The sequence below is a fragment of the Oncorhynchus mykiss genome, chromosome 12 (assembly GCF_057628025.1).
Source record: "Oncorhynchus mykiss isolate SJ-2025 chromosome 12, ASM5762802v1, whole genome shotgun sequence".
Lineage (NCBI taxonomy): Eukaryota > Metazoa > Chordata > Actinopteri > Salmoniformes > Salmonidae > Oncorhynchus > Oncorhynchus mykiss.
Genome location: NC_143033.1, coordinates 58,426,835 through 58,453,865, shown reverse-complemented (window position 1 = coordinate 58,453,865; position 27,031 = coordinate 58,426,835). Strand labels below are relative to the sequence as shown.

The window sequence follows — 27,031 nt, the reverse complement described above, 5'->3', positions numbered from 1 at the left end:
ATAGATGTGTGTATTGGGTATATGTTGTGTAATTGTTAGATATTACTGCACTGTCGGAGCTAAAACCACAATAACATCTGCTAAACACATCTTTGTGACCAATAAAATTTGATTTGATATACACTATACACACACACACACACATGGGTTATGTATTGTATATATGTGGTAGTGGTGGAGTAGGGGCCTGAGGGCACACTGTGTGTTGTGAAATCTGTGAATGTATTGTAATGTTTTTTAAATTGTATAAATGCCTTAATTTTGCTGGACCCCAGGAAGAGTAGTTGCTGCCTTGCCAGCAGCTAATGGGGATCCATAATAAATACATTCATAGTACTGCAGTAGATATACCAAGAGCCTTATGAAACCATTTTAAAGACAGAATAACAATACAAAATGAACAAGGGCTAGTTTATGCTGGCTAAGGTGTTTGAGTGTAATCATGTTGGCCATATTGGATTCAGAATAAAATTGATTCACACCAACTGTCCTTATTAGGCATGAGTGTTGTACACATCAGTGTTTCTTATTTACACAATTCAGTTTTTATGGCAGCCATATTTGATTTTGGACACAAAACTGGATTTGAGACAAAAATATAAAGATCTGTGATTGCCCCTTTGATTTAATTGCAAGACTAAGCAGAGCTGCCAACTCTTACGCATTGGCCATGAGACACACGTATTTGACCCTCTTCTCACACTCTCACGGCACACCTCATATCTAACGCATTGAAAAGTACTACATTTATTTGGCTAATTAGTCCATTGTATATGTAACAGTACTCGTCTTGCATTGTGTACAATCAGTCATCAACACGGAACTCCAACATGTAACACCAGTCAAGTAGCTTTATTCTGATAAGAACGACACAAAATTGCACGTCATGCAATGCACGTCTCACCATCCAACTCTGCACTCACGCACGCTGGTTTGGTGCCTGTTCACTGGGACAGTTACCAAAATAATACAATTACAATATAATATATTTAACAATGTACCTGATAAGAACGACACAAAATTGCACGTCATGCAATGCACGTCTCACCATCCAACTCTGCACTCACGCACTGTACAAAATATATGAACCCCCCCACCAGACACAGTAAGTTGCTAGCTAATACTGGCGGGAATTCTCTACAACAAAATGCACAACAAATATTCTCCAAAAACCGCTGCATCCTATCGAATAACATTTACAAACAATTTGATATAAATTGTACATTTAAATTATCACTTGAGAGTGTAAGGAAGTGCTATTTCTTATGCAGGTGACCAGCCTACTGCTATTACATTGCTATAACTGAGACAACGTATTTTCACAGTAAAACATGTTAGGTCCCATACAGGATAGCTCCCACACCCACACACACAGCACACACACATTACACACACTAACTGCCGAGGACACACAGATAAGACATACACCCACACATTGGGAGGAAGAGACAGCCTTGACTTGCAGAAACCAGCGCACACACCTAATCTCCTTTCTAGCCGAACATTGTGTGGCAAAGAACAAGACTCAGAGGGATGACGGACGGCCCAACAGGGCCAATCCAAGAAGACTACACCTCAGCCTGAACCAACCCGAAGACCCGATCTTCTAGAATCAACCTACTTTCTGTTCTGTATATGAGACATGTGCACTCTGTTATCTGGGCTTCTTTTCTGCTGGTTCCTTAAGAACCGAATGAAATGGCCCGTATACGTTGTACCAGATATCTTTACTCATAATTAAACTGTCACTTGTCATACAATAGACCACCTTGTCTGAATCGATCCTTGACCGGCTCACCCTCCTACATATCCCATTATTAACAGAAACTTGGTAGCAGAGGGATGGTTTACTAACGACCCAGCCCAGAGTGGTTGATGTGGGTGTGAGGGGGCGAGTTGGTGAAAGGACGGTTCCCGGAGGACAGGTGAAAACCATTCGGGGGTGGACAACAATTCTGCTCAACTCGGGAAACTGATCTCTGGTCGACCACAAAATAAGGTAAGCAAAACCTGTTTTATCAAACTTTGCATATTGTCGAATAGTCATACCAAATTACGATCAGTAGTACCGAGTGTGGGTAAGAATTTTTGTGTAAATTTTATATAAATAATGGACTTGAAATTGACAGTGAAGTAAACATATGTGGTAATTAGAATATCCCGATAGTCCGGCATGAGAACGGTCCGGTGGCAGACACCGGTAAGGGATGAGTAGTAGTTAGAATATTCCGATAGTCCGGCATGAGAACGGTCCGGTGGCAGACACCGGTAAGGGATATTTAGTAGTAGACCTAATATTAATAGAATATTCTGATAGTCCGGCTGTGAACGGTCTGGTGGCAGACACCAGTAAGGAATAAATAATATAGTCTAGGATAGATTTTCACCGATAGTCCGGCTAGTGACCGGTCCAGCTGTGTCTGGTAAGGTGGTCTATTATTGAGTATTGATGTGACCAGGATTATATTCTATGTATAAGTGATATTCGTTCGGGCGTCTGAAAAAGGGCGTGATCAGTTTTATCATTAACATCTGAGTATGATTCGATCATTCATCTGCAAAAGATAAATCCAATTAGTGTTTTAGATAGAACCAATAGCCGGTAGTGTCCGGTGAGGTTAAAATCCAATAGCTGGTAGTGTCCGGTGAGGTGTCTACAATAGATTAATGTATGATTAAGATATGTTGGACTGAAAAGTCCGCTTTGTGTTGTGGCCAGAATGAATGTGATAAATGTACTAATGTGTGATGTCATAGAATAAGATGTTCTAATTGAACAATTGTGTTTAAAACTATGTCCATGTAATAATATTTGTGTGTTGACTATAGACTAAATGTAAACGGCGTTTCACAAGTCCCTGATATTATTACCAATATTTAAAATTATTGTGAGAAAAGTATTTCCTAAAAAAAAAAAAAAAAAAAATCTCTATTATCCAAATTGTTAAAACATAGTTTATGTTGATAATCATTTCCTGAATTAGGGGCTCGTGTTTAATCATTAAAACATTATTGTTTAAAATTCTGGATATATGACGGAGAGGCTCTGAGTTAAGACAGAGTACGAGTAATAGTGTCTCCTAAGAATACATCACTGGCACGAGCCAGTGACGGGCTAAGTATATCCAAAGAGTGTACAAAATATTTCTAAAAAAAAAACACGTCAAATCAGCACCTAAGACAGGTGGAGGAGAGGTTTGGCATTACACACAAGTTTGGCTCTGTGTATAGGCCGCAATCGCAGGGCCTTGTGGAACGCTGTAATCAAAATCTGAAAGCTAAGATAGCTAAAGTGTGTGCAGGGACACATCTTTCACCCCATGAAATAATGACAGGTAGAGTAATGCCAGGGCCACCAAGAGAGGGAGGTCATATGCCCCCTCTTGATGTGCACCAAATAGGGATGTCTGACTATGTGAAGAAATTGACGGAATTGTCTGCAGCTCTCTCCAAACAGATACACCGTGTCGCAGAGAGGGAGCTGACTGACGTCCCGGAACAACCAAGGGTAAAAGTTGGGGACTGGGTAAGGATCAAGGTCCACAAGAGAAAGTGGGCTGATCCCAGGTGGACTGGACCGTACGAAGTGAAGGAGGTTACTTCACACTCAGTCCAGGTCAAAGGTAAATTAGGCGCACCTTGGCACCACCTGACACATTGTACACCAGCCCCAACCCCTGCCAGAACTCTGGCTGAAGTAAGAAGTGATTTACTCACATCCAATTCGAATTCAAATTCTGACATCCCTCCCGTCTGATCATGTGGAGGAGACTCCCATCCTCAGATGATAGGGACACTAGAGTAGCACCATGGGCTAGAAGGGCTAGGAGACCATGGGAAAGACTGGGTTGTTCTGGCCCATTGTTTGTCCTAATTATAGTCAATGTTGTTTTGACATTGGGAGTAATGATATGGGCAGCCCAGCGTATAATCACTGACCAGGAACAGACTACCCAGCTAAACATCACCAATGCTTCAATATTCTCGGATACGCATGTTCTGTCTAAACGTCAAGTTCAGAATAATGACTTTGAGTGTACTGCAGAATTGATTAGGTCAGCTACTCTGTGTATCCCGCCTAACGCTACTACCACTGTTATACTTACCTGGGGTGTTATTGGAAGCCCAGGTGGCGGTTATGGTACTCATGCAATCAGTTGGTCTAGATCAGTGTGGTACATGACAGAAGGGGGGTATAATAAATGGACGTGGAAGAATTTAGTGGCAGAGACTGGTCCTGACTGGTCTAGCTGGACAGTGCATCAGATGGCACTCCTGTGGCGGAGCAGGTTGACGTTAACTAAAGTTACAACTGGTTTGAAATTGGTAATCAAACACAGGGAAGGTGGTATGACTTATGACCTCCATTGTAACTTTCCTTTGTGGTCTGATCAGCCTCATTGGAAAGCCATTTGGATGGAGAATCTAGGGTAATTTGTAATACTGATATTAAGGTAATTTAATACAAAAATGCAGTGAAATTTACATTATAGTGTCAATATATTTTCTCTGATGAACGTGGTGTGAAAATTTAGCTAGGATAAGTTTTATTTATGGTAGACTCATGTTAAGTATTTGGGACATATTTTGAGCCAACAGGGCAGGGAAGAAATTTAGATATTTGTGTTTGGTTTTAACACCTGTATATAGGGGGTGCCATTTGAATATTTAATTTGTGGTCATGGGTAATACGGTTTGTTTTTATTTTTTATTTTTAAGGTAAATTAATTATAGTGGGGTTTAATTAACCTATATAAGGACTTTAGAAAGTGCCACCATAGACATGTTTTTCTAAAAAAAAAAAATCCATGAGTTTAGATAAAGCCAAACAGTGAGACATTTAGTTCAAATTTGGAAACATGAGAAAACGAGCTACAGACAGATAAGGGGAAAAGGCAGACAGAAGAGCCCTCCCCTGCACTGCAGAGACCTTGAAGGTTGGAGAGCAGAGAGGAGAAGTTTGAAAAGGGAGCCAGGACGAGCAAAGATAACAGAATGTGTAGATAACAGTTACTGAGTGGAGACAAAAGGGATAATTGGACATGTGGAAAATGAAAGGGGCGCTCCTACATGATAATGTCAGAACAGAAGGATAATATACTAATCTTACCTAAGTCATTATTTAGAGTAGGTAAGGTTGTTACCTGGGCAGAGCCAGGTATCAAAAGGGGGATGGGTAAATTGTGGTCTAGGATAGGATGGGGCGAACTGGATAAGAAACTAAAGATATAATCAGATAAAACATATGAGAAACTGTTTGTTAACCAAGCCTGTATGTCCAGGATTTTATGCATTACAGGTGAACTACAGGTGAAGTCACTCAATCCAGTCCCAGAGGCTTGTTGGGGGGACCATACAAGGACTCCTGGTGACAGCTAGCTGAAAGAGCTACCCGGATTCATATCGCACGGGGGAGGGTAGGACACATGACACTGTCGAACAATAAACAGTGTTCGAGAGGAGAACTGGAATTAACAGGATTCCGGGGGCCATCTCTCGAATGAAGTAACCCTCCCTGTCCTGTCACCCCTGTTTTTGTTCATAGAAGTGAAGATGTGTCTGGCTCTTGCTAGTGATGTGTTCTCTGGGAGAGGGTGGGGCTTTACAGGAGTGTCAGTGTACCTGTGTAATGGGGGAGGGTGTCCATATGGGGATTACATGATAACAAACTTGGGACAATTCTAGGATTGGAGAAGAGGGTATTCTTATAGCATAGGGGATCCCACAAAGGTGGATAGGTTTTCCATCATATGGGGAAAACCTGGGAGCACTGTTGAACTTTGTAAAGGTGATGAAATCCTACTAACCATCAAAACTATTAAGCTCTCTGATGCAGGCACTTACACCCTCGGACTACAAAGGACCGGGACAGACACGATGGATGTGTTTTCTATTGGGGAGCTGCCAAAACCAGAGGTCCCAGACGAACCAGGGCCAGACACACTCCTCTACCACCCCTGGACCGAACCTGCCACCTACCACCACTGTGTTAAAAATCCCATTCAGGTAATTAATGTTAGAGACTACACAGCTATTGATCAATTAGGCACTGAGACTGGTTTTGATGGTAGGGACAATTTGTGGCTGTCTTATATGAGGTACACAGCTAAAACCATGAGAAGAAAGGACTGCACTATTTGTAGTCATGCTAGACTTGTTCTGGCTACACACCCATTTGCTATAGGAGAAGGAGAAGGAGAAGGGTGGTTGTGTATTCTGAGAGGTTTTTACCAGGTTCAGCCCAATTCAACCCTCTGTTCCTCTTTGAGCCTTGTGTTTCCTACAGTACCTCCTCATCGGGCCCCTTGGGGTGTTAAGGCATATGGGGGCAATTACAGTTGCATCACGGGTACAGGTAGTGGCATGGACTATGGGAGATTGCCTGAAGCTGATTGCAGCAGTAACATAACCATTTATGCCACTTGGCCAGTTACAGGCCTAAACCAAACTAGTGGTCTGGCTGATGTGTGGTGAATATGTGGACCCAAAAGAGTACTGAGACCCATTCTTAGAGGAGACTGGCAAGGTACGTGTGCTCTGACCAGTTTGATAATTCCACTGACCATTGTTGATGTTACTTCTGAACAGCTGTTGGGTTCTGTATCCAGGGGACCTGAAAACATTCCATCCCATGGGAGACATAGATGTAGTGCTCCATGGACAGAGGATGTAGTTGACATACACACTAACCTGTTGGGAGTGCCAGTGGGGGTTCCTCATGAGTTTCAGGCCTTGGGTAGGAATGATGGACTCTGGCACTTACTACCTATTATAGGTCCAGCCATAGTGGATGCTAGACAGACTGCATGGATCAGTTATATCTACTATAATCAACAGCGTTTTGTGAATTACCCCCGTGATGCACTCACTGGTCTGTCTGAACAGCTTGAGGCCACATCTAGGGTTGCCAGACAGTCTGCAAGATGTTCGGTGAACAATGTTGCACGTATATTCCTAATAACACCACTCCAGATGGTGGTATAGCTAAGGCCTTTAATGGGCTTGGTGCATTATCTGCTGAGATGAGGACCATGGCGGGGGTGGAGGAGTCTGGACTGTTCTTTTGGTTGGGAGCCTGGTTTGGTAAGTACACTGGTATGGTGGTTACTGGATTTCTGACCCTAATTCTTGTATTTGTATTATTGATGTGTTGTGCTGCTTGCATCATACCGTGTTTTAAGAAGTCTGTTACAGATGTGACTCTAACATGTTTAATCCCATTAATGACTACGGATAACCCCAGTTGTAATTGCTCTGCCTGGGATGCTGTCTATCCCATGACTAAATCTACTGCTAGGAAACCATTGTTTTCCAACAAGGTTGCCAGGGCACATTTCACCTGTGTCAAAATGACGGGAGGCGGTACTAATGTGGGACAGGTTCCTGGGAATTGGTGTCTGGATACAATCAACATTGTTGGGAGTTTCAGGCCAATATCCAGAGCAGATGTGGGGTGGTGGTGTGGCAACACTGTCCTGTTTGATAAATTACCCTCCAATACTACTGGAAGCTGTGCACTTGTTACTCTCCTTTTGCCTGTTTCTATCTACCCTACAGAGGCTGGAGACCTCATCCTTAGGGTCCAGAGGGTGAACCCTGAATATTGGAGTGGACGTTCCAGGCGTGCCACCACCCCATCTAGTGGTGATCCGACGTACATAGACGCCATTGGAGTCCCAAGGGGAGTTCCTGACGAGTACAAGTTGGTGGATCAGGTGGCAGCTGGGTTTGAGTCCTCCATTTGTTGGTGGTGCACTGTCAATAAAAATGTGGATAGAATACATTCCAGAATCGCATTGCAGTGGATATGCTACCGGCAGAGAAAGGTGGAGCTTGCACTATGTTTGGTGAACAGTGTTGTATTTTCATCCCTAATAACACAGCCTCCGATGGTAGCTTGACCGTAGCCCTAGAAGGTTTGAGGACTCTTAATGGTAAAATGAAATCTCATTCTGGGATTGATACCTCAATGTGGGACTCCTGGATGAGTGCCTTTGGTAAATATAAAACCCTGGTCTCCTCCAATTTGGTCTCCATTTCGGTGTTCGCGGCCATTTTGGTTCTCTGTGGATGCTGTTGCATTCCATGTATCCGTTCCCTCACCACTAGGGTTATCTCTAGAGCTATTGACCCTTCCCCCCTTTCCCAGATGTTTCCTCTGCTTGCTAATGACCTGCCCGAATTTGAGGATGAGGTTGAGAGTGCCTACTAGGTTTTGTTTTTCTTTTCATGAAATGCTATGACTGCTGAAATAAGGGATAATGAGTGACACCCTAGTGGGTGTCAAAAAGGGGGGCTTAAATTTCACATCATTTTCTTTTGTTCTGTTTTTCAATGAGCTGTTGTTCTCTTTTGACATGAGGGTTGCAAGTTCCTAGGTGGCTGGTAGCCAATCTAGTACATAGTGGGATCGAATGGAGAACATGAAGGTATTTTCAACTTTGTAATTGTTAGCCTAGTTTATGTCACATCTCTTAGGAGATGTGAAGAGAGGGAATCACAAAACTTTTCCTTCTGGGAAAAGTTTTCTTTTTGTGTCTGGATCTAGTTAGGTTGTGTCACGTCTCTGGGGAGACGTGAAGAGAGGGATTTGTAAGGAAGTGCTATTTCTTATGCAGGTGACCAGCCTACTGCTATTACATTGCTATAACTGAGACAACGTATTTTCACAGTAAAACATGTTAGGTCCCATACAGGATAGCTCCCACACCCACACACACAGCACACACACATTACACACACTAACTGCCGAGGACACACAGATAAGACATACACCCACACATTGGGAGGAAGAGACAGCCTTGACTTGCAGAAACCAGCGCACACACCTAATCTCCTTTCTAGCCGAACATTGTGTGGCAAAGAACAAGACTCAGAGGGATGACGGACGGCCCAACAGGGCCAATCCAAGAAGACTACACCTCAGCCTGAACCAACCCGAAGACCCGATCTTCTAGAATCAACCTACTTTCTGTTCTGTATATGAGACATGTGCACTCTGTTATCTGGGCTTCTTTTCTGCTGGTTCCTTAAGAACCGAATGAAATGGCCCGTATACGTTGTACCAGATATCTTTACTCATAATTAAACTGTCACTTGTCATACAATAGACCACCTTGTCTGAATCGATCCTTGACCGGCTCACCCTCCTACATATCCCATTATTAACAAGAGTATAAAAATCACTTTTGATGTACAGTGCTTTGCAACCAACAACTTACCGCTGGTTTGGTGCCTGTTCACTGGGACGATTCTAACTGGAACATCCCCCCCTCGTAAGCAAGCTACGCAAACCAGCCAATAAGATGCCATGTTGAGTAGGTGAAGGCAAAACAAACTCAAACCAAAAACCCATTGGCTTAACAATAAAGTGGCAAGGGGAATCACCAATATAACCCTGTTACATATAGTCAGCGTGTTAACTTTTCAACTGTGCTCCAAATCGTTTTGAAATCGTAGCATCTGCGCCTGCAATTAAACATCACTAACGGAACCTCTAATTGTCCTGTCTTGCCACAACACTGAACTACATTGAAGCATATGATTGGTCTAGTTATGTAAGGGATCAAGGGGATTGGGTGCATGTTTTAAAGAAACGCCCCTCAAAATTGCAGCGGTGAATGGAGAGAGAGAACCTTCTCCACTGAGTGTATACAATTGTAAAAAGAGTAGCACGGTAGCGCTGTTTTATGAACAATGTTGTCAAGAAAATTAGGTGTGGTAAACCGTGGGGTGTTGGGTTGAGCGTGCAGAGATTGACAGAGACAGGGAGGTTTTAGTCCGCAAAAACAACTTAAAGACAGAAAACAAACATAATAAAGAAAATCACTTAGGTTTGGCTTGGTGTCGGTCTCTCCCCGTTCTCTCTCGCGGTGTGCCACCGTGCTCCTTTTGTTTGGCCTCCACGAGCGGTCCGTGTCGGGGTGCCCAGCTCCCGCAATCCCAGCAGAGGGAGCCAACGTCGCCTCACGTAGGTTGCTGTTACTCCCGTCCCTATTGCAGAACGCAGCCTTTTGACAGCATGTACTAAAATCATTGTAATCCACACTTGCATTAGTCCCCTCGTTTGGGGATTGACATTTAGGCTGTGACAACGAAAAGGCAGCAGACAGACCTACATTATATTTTATTAGGGAACTTTGGTATTGTAAACTGATTTGTAACTATGAAAATCATCCAAAAGTGTAAGTTTGATTCTAAAGGGGGAACAATAAATAGAACAGTTATTTGGTAAGGGTGTAGGGGCAGATTTATGTAATCTTGTCTTCTGGAGATGTTATTATTTATCTACTTTATTTACCTGATCAGTGGAATATAAAGGTAATTAGTGTACTTGTCAGCAAGACATTACCATTATTCCTCACACTTTTTAAATTTTCCACTTCTTTCCAATTTTGCCAGTGTAATCACATATTTAAAAACTATGATATGCCTATGAGGCTTTGTATATCTTTTGCAGACATTCATGGACAGTTTTTAATAAGTCATACAAATAAGCATTGGATATTACATGCTCCAGGCCTGAGATATAATTTGACAATTTTCGATTTTTCTTAAATGTTTGGTGATTTTGAGAAACGTAGTGCATGAACTGCCCTCTCTTGACAGGTTTGTTGTGGTGCCATATTATTTCCATTTTTTAATAATGGATTTAATGGTGCCCCATATGGGATCAAAGTTTCCACTATTCTTTTATAACTCAACCCTGATCTGTACTTCTCCACAACTTTGTCCCTGACCTGGTTGGAGAGCTCCTTGGTCTTGGTGGTGCCCGCTGCTCAGTGGTGTTGCAGACTCTGGGGGCCTTTCAGACAGGTGTAGATGTACTGAGATCATGTGACAGATCATGTGACACAGATTGCACACAGGTGGACTTTATATAACTAATGATGGGACTTCTGAAGGTAATTGGTTGCACCAGATCATATTTAGGGCCTTCATAGCAAAGGGGGTGAATACATATGCACACACCACTTTTCCATTTAAATTTATTTTGAATTTCTTTCATTTCACTTCACCAATTTGGACTATTTTGTGTATGTCCATTACATGAAATCCAAATGAAAAATCTATTTAAATTCCAGGTTGTAAGGCAATAAAATAGGAAAAATGCCAAGGGGGATGAATACTTTTGCAAGGCACTGTATCTGATATTATGAGAATATGACAACCATGTACTGGGTATGTTTCTATCAGAAGTAACGCTACCACTTGGGCCATGTTTCGGCTATACATTAGGACTGTTACGATGTGCTCTGAGAGTCGGGAAGCAAGTTCAGGGAGTGAGAGTTTTAATAAATAAACACAAAACATAATACAAAATAAGAAACACAACCAACGCACAGAACTGACACAGGAACATAAACAATAACGCATGGGGAAGGAACCAAAGGGAGTGTAATCAGGGAGGTGATGGAGTCCAGGTGAGTCTGGTTGATGTGCAGGTGTGTTTAACGATGGTGACATGTGTGCGCCATAACGAGCAACCTGGAGACCAAGAGGCAGAGAGGGAGCACCCATGACAATTACAGATAGAAATGCTATGACGAGAGCTGATGTGATTACTAATCAGAGACATGTTTGTTCTACATTGTTTATGAACAGGAATGTTCTCATGGAAGGTGTCTAGAACATTAATATTGGATATTCTGAAATCAGGGCAACCATGTTCTGTGTATGTTTAGTGGAACGATGATGGAATATTACAGATAGAGATGCAATGACAAGAGCTGATTCCTAATCAGAATGTTCTACATGGTTTATGTAACTACCCCTCAGAAAACTGGATACATGAATGTTCTTGCAACGTCCCATAAAACGCATCTACATTAATGTTGCATATTCTGTTGCATGTACTTATTGGTCCAGTATTAGGACCTGTCCAGAAGCAACCTTAACCTCTTCCTCCCTAGGCACTTGTGTATATCTGATACAACTTCATATGTGTAAGCAATAGGATGAATGCACTTTGACGTAAATCTCAGCTCTGTTAAAAGTACACTCAAGAAACACATTTATTGATCATAGTGATTCAGGAGTATCATTAAAACAGGTTAATATGCCCCACCAACATTAGATAACTATACAGAAGCCCCTTAAATTGTTGAAATAAGTCAATCAAATCAATGATGAGAGAATAGTCAAATTAGCTGGTAAATGACACTGACATGGTGTAGAAGCAGGAATATCTGAATGCCTTGAACCAAGAGGTTTTGAGTTCAAATCCCAGGTGAGAACACATTGAATAATAATTACTATATAAATGAACATGCATAATGTATTAATGTATGTCACATATATACATTGAAAACACAATGTTAAAGGCACAATGTGTGACTCTCCCTTGCCAAAAGAGCTGTGAATGGCTCAGTGGTCCACCAATCATGGCCTTGATGGTCTATATATGTTTGGTGGAACGTTGATGGAATATTCTCAGATAGAAATGCAATGACAAGAGCTGATGTGATTCCTAATTAGAGACACATGTTTGTTCTACATGGTTTATGTAACTAACCCTCAGAAAACATGAATGTTCTTGCAATGTCCTATAAAATGCAACTAGAACATTAATGTTGCGTATTCTGAGAACATTGTTACCACATTCTAGATAACTTCTGTTTGAAATTAAGGGAATGTTCTCCTAACTTTAGCACCAAACACATGCTAAAAAGGTTCTCAGAAGATTTTTGCTAACATAGATAGAATGTTCCCCTAACTAATGGAAAACTGCATGTGTAGTATGTAAGATGATATATATTTTTTTATACTTCTATCACATTTTGCATGGTCCTTCTGATTACATACTAGATGTATAGTTTAGGGCATTCTGAGTCATTTCACGAAAGCTGGTGGGTGAAAACAAAAAAAACATGTGAACCAGCTATCAGCGTCTCGGTACAGAAACCCTTGTCAACCGCAGGCCAGGGTAGGCAGGCGCTGTCGGGAAGGCTCATTCTGTTGTCAGCTCCGCCTATGTGGTCATGCCACCAACCCCTGCAGAAGAGATCATCAGACTCCGCCTCCTTCTGCGAACGAAAGCGCATCCTCTTTTGTCTGCCGCTCACACGGACACACAGGCCTACAAGGTCTCATTGGTGGCTGAGGCTGCTATGAATGGTTTTGCCCTTATTTGGACATGTATACGCTTCTATCAGTATATTGAAGGGGAATGTCTCAATTCAATCCATTGTTGGATTGTGTATTTTTTATGTCTAGCTGAGGTTGTAACTTCTGGGTTATCTATCAAACTCATCTTATGGTATGAACACATAATGAAGAAACAAGCTGAAAGATATCTCAGTAGAGGCTCCGACATGATTTATGTCTGGGCCAAAGCTGTTATTGTACCCTCACTGCTTAGGTTTACAGTAAACTTGGCAGCAAGAAGGGAGGGTCGATATTAAAGAAGGTGATAAAGGCAGCAAGGGTGATTCTGAACATTACAACAGCAGGACGCACGTGCACGTACATGTGCTGTTGCTCGTGACTCTGTTTCATAAGAGCTGATGAAACTTCCTCTTTTTAGCAGTATTCAGAACAGCTACAGAACTGACAGAATGGGGGTTCTACTAAGTAAATGGAGGATATAATATCTTACCTAAACATTTTTGCTAGGAAATAAACTTCTAAACCAAATTTTATTTGAAACGAAACTTCAGACGAGTCATGTAAGCCATTGCTTGGACGTATAGACAGACAGTGGTTGGAGGATTGGAGGGCAGAAGTGGGGCAGCAGGACTATCCAGTGGCAGGGTGGTTTGGTGTCGACACATGACTAAATGAAACTGAGAGTACATCCCAAATGGTACCCTATTCCCTATATAGTGCACAACTTTTGATCAGAGCCTAAGGGTCCAAGTCAAAAGTTGTGCACTACATAGACAATAGGGTGTCAATTGAGGCACATCGTGTCAGAGGACCAGGGAGAGCAGGGGCATGGAGGGGAAATGGCTGCCGGCCCAGATAAGGTCTATCTCGCTAGGGCTAGTGTGGGTCTTTGAAAGCCCCCCGCCTTGTGTTCATCAAACAGACAGGCACTGATCACTTCCCTTCTGGCACTCACACAGACGCCTAACAACTGGAAGCCAGGGTCCTTGTTATAGTACCCATACCATACACATACATATATGGTCTATATCCCGACTCACACATATGACCTCAATCTCACAACATATTTGCCATTGTCAAATAAAAACGGATTGATACAAAGTTCAAGGTATTCCGTGTCTGATGTACAGTCTGTATTTGTTCGTCATTATATGATATTGATTTTCCATGAATTATTAATCCGTTGGACATCTGGTTAATTCTAAAACATCACTTGACATAAAAAATGATTGTGGCTGAAGATTAAAACAGATATTCTCATCGCAGGCCAGTCTGGCATGTAAGCAGCACAAGAGAGACTAGTTTTCAGAAAGGCCGTTGTTTTTTCTTTCAGCAGCACAAGGGAACTATAGCTGTGTTTGAGTACACATCCTAATCGCACTAACCATTGTGACAGAAACTATTTGTGACAGAAATTGAGTACGTAGTATGCTTATTGGTCATAGTATGGATATAGGTAGAATGCAAAAAGTTCCTGGATGACGTACTACATTCGCCAAAATCCGACGTTTACAAGCAGTGGACACAAGTTCTATGCTTTTAGGGCCCATAATGCAATTCTACAGAAAATGGGCTTGGCTTCACAATGTTTTATGACTTGAAGAAAATGGTGGAAGATATGCAGTCGAAGTCCAACAAGAGCGGATACATATTCATTGCTTTATCTAATTATGACAAATGTTAAGAACATTTTATGTAATAAAGTAGACATTCCAAATAAGTTACGCTACACATTATGTTGGCTGACAATTCGTTGGCTATGCTATCCTCATGACCTGCATAGTATATCATTACAGCAGTAGGTATGTTAGCTAGCTACCTCACGTTGGTTGGCTACTAATACATTGAACTTGCCAGTATATTAACTATATGCTATCTCACTAACTATCCAACGTTTATTGACTTGATTATTCACATCATTCTTAGCTAAATGGTATAGTTGTTGTGCGTTCTCAATGGACATACATTTGCTCTGGCTATCTACTCTGATTTCAGAGCACTCTCGTCTGAGTGTGCCAGAGCGCAGAATAAATGATGAGTTTATGAATGCTCAACACCTGTTGAATATGGTCAATATGTCCGGTGTCAGTAATCGGCAAAAAAACGTAATTAAATTGTTTCCAGCAGCACAATTACAGTCACCAACGCTCTGGATAACATGAGAACAGCCTAACAAGCTCTGCTAGGGCGAGTAAAATGATCAGAGTGAGGTGGTCTCTCATTTGTGGCTTGAGGTTGCTAGCCAGTTAGCTTATGTGCTTGACTGCCGTTGTGATGGTCAGAATGCTCGGTTCAACCCTACTCCTTGGCCAGAGCGTCCACTGTGCGCTCTGAACACTCCGAGAGGGAAACGCTCTGAATTTAAGAATGGACTTCTGACAACACTCTGAATTTATGAACTCCCAGAGCGCACTCTGGCACTCCAGATTGAATTTACAAACACACCCGAAGTAATATAATGTCTATCTAGTAATTTGTAATAGCTAACCAGCTAGCAAGAGGTGGCATAGCAACAGCATCAACTTCCGATAGACAGACGTAGCGCTGGTATGCTCAACTGAAAGGATACCGTTTACAGTATACTAAAATAAACGAATAGTAGTAGTATATACTCATTAAGTATGTAGTATACAGTATGTTAGTATGGGTATTCGAACATAGCTCATGTCAACCGCTTTATGATTTTCCGTGTCACTACGACAATGCCACCTTTTTTGGATAACTTTCCAGACTCCTTTCATCCTCTTATCCTATTACATGTATAGTGGGGGCCAAAATGATTGGATCCCTTGATAAAGATGGGCAAAAAAGACTCTATAAAATAAATAATATTCTAAGCTATATTGTATGCTCATACTTTTTTAACATTATATTATTTTATAGTAATACAATTGCTCAGAGAAAGATATTTTGTTTAACAAGTAACAATGTTATTTTATTTTTAAGATAGGATAACGACACTGATTCTATTTCTGAAATGTTTTATGAGATGGGAGAACACATTGGGAGGGATTTGTATTTGTATTTATTATGGATCCCCATTAGCTGCTGCCAAAGCGGCAGCTACTCTTCCTGGGGTCCAACAAAATTAAGACAGTTTATACAATTTTAAAAACATTACAATACATTCACAGATTTCACAACACACAGTGTGCCCTCAGGCCCCTACTCCACCACTACCACATATCTACAGTACTAAATCCATGTGTTAAGTGGCTTGCGAAAGTATTCACCCCCCTTGGCATTTTTCCTATTTTGTTGCCTTACAACCTGGAATTAAAATAGATTTGTTTGTGGATTTGTATCATTTGATTTACCCACATGCCTACCACTTTGAAGATGCAAAACATTTCTTCTTGTGAAACAAACAAAAAATAAGACATGCATAATTATTCACCCCCACAAAGGCAATAGAGCCACCTTTTGCAGCAATTACAGCTGCAAGTCTTTTGGGGTATGTCTTTATAAACTTGGCACATCTAGCCACTGGGATGTTTGACCATTCTTCAAGGCAAAACTACTCCAGCTCCTTCAAGTGGATGAGTTTCACTGGTGTACAGAAATCTTTAAGTCATACCACAGATTCTTAATTGGATTGAGATCTGGGCTTTCACTAGGCCATTCCAAGACATTTAAATGAGGTGTTTTTTGAATCTGTTTTTAAATCAAATTTTACTGCTTGTGTCAGTTACTTGATGTGGAATAGAGTTCCTTGTAGTCATGGCTCTATGTAGTACTGTGTGCCTCTCATAGTCTGTTCTGGACATGAGGACTGTGAAGAGACCTCTTGTGGCATGTCTTGTGGGGTATGCATGGGTGTCCGAGCTGTGTGCCAGTAATTTAGACAGACAGCTCGGTGCATTCATTCAATGTCAATACCTATCATAAATAAAAGTAGTGATGAAGTCAATCTCTCCTCCACTTCCTGCCAGGGGAGATTGACATGCACATTATTAATATTAGTTCTCTGTGTACATCCAAGGGCCAGTTATGCTGCCCTGTTTTGAGCCAATTGCAATTTTCCTAAGTCCTTTTTTGTGGCACTTGACCACAAAACAGTAGTCAAGGTGCAACTAGGGCCTGTAGGACCTGCCTTGTTGATAGTGTTGTTAAGAAGGCAGAGCATTGCTTTATTATAGACAGACTTCTCCCCAACGGCAGTTACTACTGCATCAATACAGTGCCTTGCGAAAGTATTCGGCCCCCTTGAACTTTGCGACCTTTTGCCACATTTCAGGCTTCAAACATAAAGATATAAAACTGTATTTTTTTGTGAAGAATCAACAACAAGTGGGACACAATCATGAAGTGGAACGACATTTATTGGATCTTTCAAACTTTTTTAACAAATCAAAAACTGAAAAATTGGGCGTGCAAAATTATTCAGCCCCTTTACTTTCAGTGCAGCAAACTCTCTCCAGAAGTTCAGTGAGGATATCTGAATGATCCAATGTTGACCTAAATGACTAATGATGATAAATACAATCCACCTGTGTGTAATCAAGTCTCCGTATAAATGCACCTGCACTGTGATAGTCTCAGAGGTCCGTTAAATGAAGAACAATGAAGAACAAGGAACACACCAGGCAGGTCCGAGATACTGTTGTGAAGAAGTTTAAAGCCGGATTTGGATACAAAAAGATTTCCCAAGCTTTAAACATCCCAAGGAGCACTGTGCAAGCGATAATATTGAAATGGAAGGAGTATCAGACCACTGCAAATCTACCAAGACCTGGCCGTCCCTCTAAACTTTCAGCTCATACAAGGAGAAGACTGATCAGAGATGCAGCCAAGAGGCCCATGATCACTCTGGATGAACTGCAGAGATCTACAGCTGAGGTGGGAGATTCTGTCCATAGGACAACAATCAGTCGTATATTGCACAAATCTGGCCTTTATGGAAGAGTGGCAAGAAGAAAGTCATTTCTTAAAGATATCCATAAAAAGTGTTGTTTAAAGTTTGCCACAAGCCACCTGGGAGACACACCAAACATGTGGAAGAAGGTGCTCTGGTCAGATGAAACCAAAATTGAACTTTTTGGCAACAATGCAAAACGTTATGTTTGGCGTAAAAGCAACACAGTTGAACACACCATCCCCACTGTCAAACATGGTGGTGGCAGCATCATGGTTTGGGCCTGCTTTTCTTCAGCAGGGACAGGGAAGATGGTTAAAATTGATGGGAAGATGGATGGAGCCAAATACATGACCATTCTGGAAGAACCTGATGGAGTCTGCAAAAGACCTGAGACTGGGACGGAGATTTGTCTTCCAACAAGACAATGATCCAAAACATAAAGCAAAATCTACAATGGAATGGTTCAAAAATAAACATATCCAGGTGTTAGAATGGCCAAGTCAAAGTCCAGACCTGAATCCAATCGAGAATCTGTGGAAAGAACTGTAAACTGCTGTTCACAAATGCTCTCCATCCAACCTCACTGAGCTCGAGCTGTTTTGCAAGGAGGAATGGGAAAAAATGTCAGTCTCTCGATGTGCAAAACTGATAGAGACATACCCCAAGCGACTTACAGCTGTAATCGCAGCAAAAGGTGGCGCTACAAAGTATTAACTTAAGGGGGCTGAATAATTTTGCACGCCCAATTTTTCAGTTTTTGATTTGTTAAAAAAGTTTGAAATATCCAAAAAATGTCGTTCCACTTCATGATTGTGTCCCACTTGTTGTTGATTCTTCACAAAAAAATACAGTTTTATATCTTTATGTTTGAAGCCTGAAATGTGGCAAAAGGTCGCAAAGTTCAAGGGGGCCGAATACTTTCGCAAGGCACTGTATGTTTTGACCTTGACAGTTTACAATCTAGGGTTATTCCAAGCAGTTTAGTCATCTCAACTTGCTCAATTTCCACATTGCATCTTAACTCCTTAAAGTTGAGGTTTAGTTGAGGTTTAGGGTTTAGGGTTTAGTGAGTGTTTTGTTCCAAATACAATGCTTTAAGTTTTAGAAATATTTAGGTCTAACTTATTCCTTGCCACCCACTTTGAAACTAACTGCAGCAGCTCTTTGTTGAGTGTTGCAGTCATTTCAGTCGCTGTAGTAGCTGACATGTATAGTGTTGAGTCATCCGCATACATAGACACTCTGGTTTACTCAAAGTCAGTGGCATGTCGTTTGTAAAAATAAATAAAAGCAAGGGGCCTAAACAGCTACCCTGGGGAATTCCTGATTCAAACTGGATTATAATTGAGAGGCTTTCATTAAAGAACACCCTTTGTGTTCTGTAAGACAAGTATAACTCTTTATCCACATTATAGCAGGTGGTGTGAAGCCATGACACATATGTTTTTCCAGCAGCAGACTATGATCGATTATGTCAAAAGCTGCATTGAAGTCTAAAAAGACAGCCCCCACAATCATTATATCATCAATTTCTCTCAGCCAAACATCAGTCATTTGTGTAAGTGCTGTGCTTGTTGAGTGTCCTTCCCTGTAAGCATGCTGAAATTATGTTGTAAATTTGTTTACTGTGAAATAGCATTGTGTCTGTTCAAACATAATTTTTTCCAGAAGTTTACTAAGGGTTGGTAACAGGCTGATTGGTCTGCTATTTGAGCCAGTAAAGGGGGCTTTACTATTCTTGGGTAGCAGAATGACTTTAGCTTCCCTCCAGGCACACGCTCTCTAGGAGGCTTAAATTGAAGATGTGGCAAATAGGAGTAGCAATATTGTCTGCTATTATCCTCAGTAATTTTCCATCCAGAGTATCAAACTCTGGTGGGGTTGTTTTTTTAAATCTCTTCCCCACTACCTTTACGGAATTCAAAAGTAAAATTCTTGTCTTTCATAATTTGGTCCGGTATACTTGGTTGTGTAGTGTCAACTTTTGTTGCTGGCATGTCATTCCTAAGTTTGCTTACAGTTGAAGTTGGAAGTTTACATACACCTTAGTCAAAAACATTTCAACTCAGTTTTTCACAATTTCCGACATTTAATCCCAATAAAATTCCATGTCTTAGGTCAGATAGGTTCACCACTTTATTTTAAGAATGTGAAATGTCAGAATAATCGTAGAGAGAATGATTTATTTCAGCTTTTATTTCTTTCATCACATTCCCAGTGGGTCAGAAGTTTACATACACTCAATTAGTATTCGGTAGCATTGCCTTTAAATTGTTTATCTTGGGTCAAACGTTTTGGGTAGCCTTCCACAAGCTTCCCACAATAAGTTGGGTGAATTTTGGCCCATTCCTCCTGACAGAGCTTGTGTAACTGAGTCAGGTTTGTAGGCCTTCTTGCTCGCACACACTTTTCAGTTGTGCCCACAAATGTTCTATGGGATTGAGGTCAGGGATTTGTGACGGCCACTCCAATACCTTGACTTTGTCCTTAAGCCATTTTGCCACAACTGTGGAAGTATGCTTGGGGTCAATGTCCATTTGGAAGACCCATTTGCGACCAAGCTTTAACTTCCTGACTGATGTCTTGAGATGTTGCTTCAATAAATCTTGTTTTCCTCATGATGCCATCTTTTTTGTGAAGTGCACCAGTTCCTCCTGCAGCAAAACCCCCCACAACATGATGCTGCCACCCCCGTGCTTCACGGTTGGGATGGTGGTCTTCGGCTTGCAAGCTTCCCCCTTTTTCCTCCAAACATAACAATGGTCATTATGGCCAAACAGTTCTATTTTTGTTTCATCAGACCAGAGGACATTTCTCCAAAAAGTACAATCTTTGTCCCCATGTGCAGTTGCAAACCGTAGTCTGGCTTTTCTATGGCGGTTTTGGAGCAGTGGCTTCTTCCTTGCCGAGCAGCCTTTCAGGTTATGTCGATATAGGACTCATTTTACTGTGGATATAGATACTTTTGTACCTGCTTCCTCCAGTATCTTCACAAGGTCCTTTGCTGTTGTTCTGGGATTGATTTGCACTTTTCGCAGCAAGGTACGTTCATCTCTAAGAGACAGAACGCATCTCCTTCCTGAGCGTTATGACGGCTGCATGGTCCCATGGTGTTTATACTTGCGTACTATTGTTTGTACAGATGAACGTGGAACCTTCAGGCGTTTTCAAATAGCTCCCAATGTTGAACCAGACTTGTGGAGGTCTACAAAGTCTACAAAGTCTTGGCTGATTTCTTTAGATTTTCCCATGATGTCAAGCAAAGAGGCACTGAGTTTGTTTCTACAGATTGTAAATTGAAAATGTTTTGCTAAAATTATTATTATATTATTGATCAATTGACTGGGACTTTTCAGATCACTCAGTAGTGCTATCTGCAGGGTTAGCTCCAGGTAAATATTGCAATTATTCAGCCATTCCTGGATCTGTGACCAAAAACAAGCTACATACTGTATAGGCTGTACCAAAACAAATGATCTAAGGATTCTGCCTCTTCACAGCAAAATCTGCAGAGCTGGGAAGGGTGTATCCCCCATATAAATAAAATTATATTGGTTGCAAGAATAATTTAAATTGAGAAATTCTAAGTCTTGAATCCGTCGCCATTTTGTGTATCAGTTCATATACCATGTGGCATGGAATCGGTACGTCAAAAATATCTCCCAACGATTTTGCAATCTATATAACACGGCTGTCAATTTTTTGGTCCTCAAATGAAACCGGTATACATTTTTATTTGTCACAATTTTCTTTAACCAATTGTGGTCTTTAATGCAGGGCCGACAACCAGTTCCTTACTTTTTCCCCCTTCCATTTTCCTCTTCCATTTTTGCGGCAATGCTGCAAATAGTTGGTTGTAATTTCAGGTAGAGCAGACTGTCACGGCTGATGAAAGGAGCGGACCAAGGTGCAGCGTCGTGAGCGTACATGTTCTTTAATTAAGAAAAGATGTCGAACAAAACAATACACACTACAAAACAAAACCGTGAAGCTTAAGGCTAAGTGCCATAAAGAAAGTCAACTTCCCACAAACACAGGTGGGAAAAAGGGTACCTAAGTATGGTTCCCAATCAGAGACAACGATAGACAGCTGTCCCTGATTGAGAACCATACCTGGCCAAAACATGGAGATAGAGAATCATAGAAACACAAAACATAGAAATGCCCATCCCAACTCACGCCCTGACCAAACCAAAATAGAGACATAAAAAGGATCTCCAAGGTCAGGACGTGACACAGACACTTCCATATGTTTTTTGGCCATGCAACACCAGTGGTGGGTTTTCAAATCATATGTTATTTGTCACATGCTTTGTAAACAACAGGTGTAGACTAAGAGTGAAATTCTTACTTACAGGTCCTTTTCCAACAATGCAGAGTTAAAGATTGATACATTTTTTTATAAAATAGAAATAGTGAATGAATGCGTGTGTGCGTGTGTGTGTGTGTGTGTGAGACGTCAGAATGCATGTGTGTGTGGTATGTGTGTGTGAGTATAAGTAGTGTGTGTGTGTTGGGGTGTCAGTGTAATTGTGTGTGTGTGTTTGGGTAGAGTTCAATGTGTGTGCATAGAGTCAGTGCACAACACAAGAGTTAGTGCTTGTTCAGCAGTCTTACGGCTTGGGGGTAGAAGCTGTTCAGGGTCCAGTTGGTTCTAGACTTGGTGCACTGGTAACGCTTGCTGTATGGTAGCAAAGAGAACAGTCTATGACTTGGCTGGAGTCTTTGACAATTATTAGGGCCGTCCTCTGACACCACCTGGTATAGAGGTCCTGAATGGCAGGGAGCTCGGCTCTAGTGATGTACTGGGCCGAACTCACTATCCTCTGCAGCGCCTTGTGGTCGGGTGCCTTGCAGTTGCCGTATCAAATGGTGATGCAGCCAGTCAAGATGCTCTCAATGCTGCAGCTGTAGAACTGTTTAAGGGCATCCTCTCATACTGTTATGAGGTTCTACTGGCAAGACGTCACTGCACCTTCGTTGGCGCATACTGTCCTCAGTGTCGGGACCTCTGGGGGTTGAAACGTTGAGACTACCTGGCATCGGAGCGCATGTTTGCGATACAGGAGTTGCTCATGTGCCACATGTGAGATATCAAAACAAATAATTGAAAGAGAACTCAAGGTTACTTGCGTAACCCAGGTTGTCTGATATCGTGAGTGAGACATCTCACAGCATTCCCTTACTCGCAAGAGTGTGAGGAAGGCGGTATGCTCAAGAATGACCAGAGGGTAGGCGAGTGGCTAATTATAATGGGGGAAGGGGCTCAGTTCCTTTCCACTCGACCTATCTGACCAACAGATGTGTAATAGGTTCTTCGAGCTTCTGAGATTCTGGTGAATCCCATATGTGAGATATTTCACTCACAATATCAGAGAACCTGGGTTACGTAAGTAACCTTACATTTCAACACCCACTGTCATATTCATTCATCTCTTCCAACCCCATAGACTCCCCTTCTCCCACCCATTGCCATTCCATCTCCTAGGTTGTCATAGTTACAAACCACTCCCCACGGCTGTACTGGTGAGAGTGTTCTTACATCGTAGGGTAGAAGAGGGAATTGAAACCTCTCTGGCCTTTCAGCTGTGAACAGCAACGGTGGTGAAGTCCCTCAAACTGTAGAGTGGAAAATAAAACTTAACTTTGCCACCTCCAGACCCCTAAGGACCCATCTCTTATAAACAAAGACCTAGGGAGAGAGGACTTACTGGCAAGCATTCATTGGTTTGGAAATGTGTACGCCCAAATCAAAACATACATGATAAAATAGTAGTGATCAAGTCTGATTGCATTGGCACAAAACTGATTCACAAGCTGATTTGCTCCCTATGCCTTCTATACAAAGTTTAATGTCAAGGCCTTTCAAAACTGCTAACTTAAATGAAAATGAATGAACGTATTTTCTGCAAGCATTTAAAAGAAGTCAAGTGTATTTTCTAATGTGCACATTTCTGGTGCTTTGCTGTGGTGCAGGCAGCCCTCCCCCACTTCCTCCATCTCTCTCTGAGCTGAGCTGTGGGTTGCTTAGACATGAAAATATCTCGCTATGAAGCCAGCAAGAACAATGTGGGTAACAAGTCGTTTTAGATATACCATAGTGAGCCTTTCTCCAAAGGTCATCAGGGCAAAGGGGAGGAGCTATGTTATGCTACTTTATAGCATAATCCAATCCATATAGTTTAATCTTACCTATGAGAATGCCTATATACAGTATACACATATGTATATACTGCAAATACAGTATTTCCTGTTTTCAAGAAAAGGAAAAAGAAAGCTACTGAGAGTGACATACAGTATGTGTGAAGACAACAGTGCAGGTGTAGGCCTTACACAGGAAATAACATGTTTTTTTTTCCAACAGGTACTTCCTGAAATAGTATTATCAGACAGTTGCACAATACCAATGCAGGTAAAGACACTGAGCAATGAATTAAAATAAATGATGCCATGTAGTGTGCTGTGGTATGTTGAGTTATTCTTTACATTTAGCATCACTACGTCAGGGGAAATATAGTATTCTTTCTAACAAATACGGTATATCTACATATATTTCAGGATGTTGTGTATCCCTTGAAATCATCTGAATTAATGTAAACTAAACAGTTTTGAAAGCATAGGTTGTCCAATAAAAGTGGTCTCTTGGCACAACTTAGGGGGTAAATAGAGCATAGGGACAGGGAGCCGCCTTTCTGGATTTAAGGCTACTAAGCCCATGAAACTGTCCTGTGAGATTATTGATATGTTTAGCAAGCTCAGACTATCTAGCCTCTTTGTCAAACAGGTGCATGTTTGGTTTATTTTTTGTCATTGTACCTCTTCAGTGTCATTCGATCAATGTTTTCATTCCTTGCTGCTGCTTGAATGGACTTCTTCCCTCCTCTCACTTCCTTGGCTGCTCTTTCAAGAACCTCAAAGTGGGCAAGACCCCTGCTAGTTTGACATTTGTATACACAGGGCATGATTGTGTCTGCTCTGTAACAATAAAAATGCACTATCTTGAGTTCATCTGCATGACAAATTGCAAAATATGCATAAAATTGACAATGTAATCATTATTTGTATGGGGTATAATGAGCCATTTGCCCAACTTGCCCCTGGCCAAATGGCACAATTTCCCCCAGAGCAACCATTTTTACTGTATTAGCCCACACAGCTATGAAGATGCACTTTCATGCTAGGTTTAGGATGTCATATTGTAGCTTATAGAGAACCTAACTGATGCATAAAACAGTCTTTAAATGATCTACTTTGGTTTAGATACAAGCATCAAGAAAACTTTAACACAATAAATGCATTTTTCCTTCACAGACTCCATGAAATTATGACCTCTTCCTAAATATTTGGTCACATGATTCATTCTGTGTAGAATATTCTAGAAACAAGGGGTGGCTCAACTAACCCTTTGGCACGACTTATCCTTCTGGTAAAACCAATAGACTTCTTTCACCTGACTGATCTCATCTGATATTCTTGTAACTATAACTAAGTTATATAAAATGAACTAGATGTGATATTTGTGAAGAGACATATGCACACGCTCATCATGAACACTATCGTAGTTTATCTCTCTCTTCCATTTGATTCTCATCATTGAAAGTTTTCAGTTTCTCTTTTCATTTTGCAACCGTGTTATTGACAATATAAAGCAGTCTAGATTACAGATGAGAGCATGGTTTCAAAAGCCAATGGAAGAGAGAAAGAAGGAGATAAGAGGTGGTTTTACACGAAAAGGAACACGAGGTTGTAAAATTATTGGGGTGATAGAAGATGTGATTAGGGGGCTAAAGTCCTGAGAGGGCCCTCAGTTTCCTAGTTGGTATATTTTATCTTTATTTAACTAGGCAAGTCAGTTAAGAACAAATTCTTATTCTCAATGACGGCCTAGGAACAGTGGGTTAACTGCCTGTTCAGGGGCAGAACGACAGATTTGTACCTTGTCAGCTCAGGGATAGGAACTTGCAACCTTTCGGTTACTAGTCCAACGCTCTAACCACTAAGCTACCCTGCCGCCCCGGACGTTTACTTCATAAATTATCGTGTTTATGCACTAAAACCGTCTATTGACATGTACTGGCTCATTGACTTCCCTCCTTTGGCCTAATTTCCTACCAAGAAAGATGATCGAAGAAAGTTCTGAGGATAAAGTTGGATATGGGGCTGTGAGAGAATAGGTCTTAAATAACCAGGGTGGATTCTGGATTCAAAATGGTTTGATTTCAAAATCAACTAATACATGTAGATTAGAGAATGATGTGTCTGTTGTGTGTTTCTTCGTATGCCTGATAGGCATTGTAAACTGCATCTGCAAGAGCGAAAGAGAGACGGAAGGAGAAAAAGCGAGACGGAAGGAGAAGGAGAAAACGCCTGTGACTGTTAGACCTCTTCCTGTGGTTTGTACCACGTGGGCGGAGAGGTTTAAAAAGGAGACAACTTCTTCTTCTTCATCATCCACTTCTTCTAGGGAGGGGAGAAGACACCGGGCACCTAGACCGCTGGACAAGCTCTTCACCTTTTATAGAGACAAAGGAGTCTTCACTCAGGTACAGTATGAACATATTGCATCAGGTAAAAAAATTATGTTATTTCATTATGAGATGGAATAGAAATCGTCAAAGAGATCATTCTAATGGGGGCCATTGTTACTAGTCCATTCACTCTCTACGACGCTAAAATATCTGAATGTGTACAGTTGATCAATGTGTGGGGGAAAATGTATATAGTAATAGTGTGAAATCTTCATTCATTAATTTAAAAAGAAGAAACCATACCAAATGTTCACTGTAAAACAGAAATGGGGATAAATTCGGGACATTTTGGAGTATTGCATTGTCTTTAGATTTCAAGTGAATAAGAAGTAGTTTACTATAACCTATAATTGTTAGGAGAATCGTTTTTACTTCACCTGTCTTCAGAGGGGAAAAAAGCTCACTCACGTAAGACAAAATGGCTTCCACCAGATAATGCCTCAATAGACTGATCTTAGCTGAGTACAATGCCGTTGGTATGTTGTCTGAACAGAACAATGCCATTGTACTGATCTAAGTTAGAGAAACTGACTCTGGG

General features: G+C 41.3%; 1 long non-coding RNA gene across 1 annotated transcript; it reads left to right on the top strand.

Moving 5' to 3' along the window:
* The first annotated feature begins 1,658 nt into the window (after window positions 1-1,658).
* Window positions 1,659-8,498, top strand: LOC149979231 (uncharacterized). The gene is made up of 2 exons (XR_016485151.1): window positions 1,659-1,999; window positions 3,444-8,498. It is a non-coding gene; the product is annotated as an uncharacterized LOC149979231 (long non-coding RNA).
* The last annotated feature ends 18,533 nt before the right edge of the window (window positions 8,499-27,031 follow it).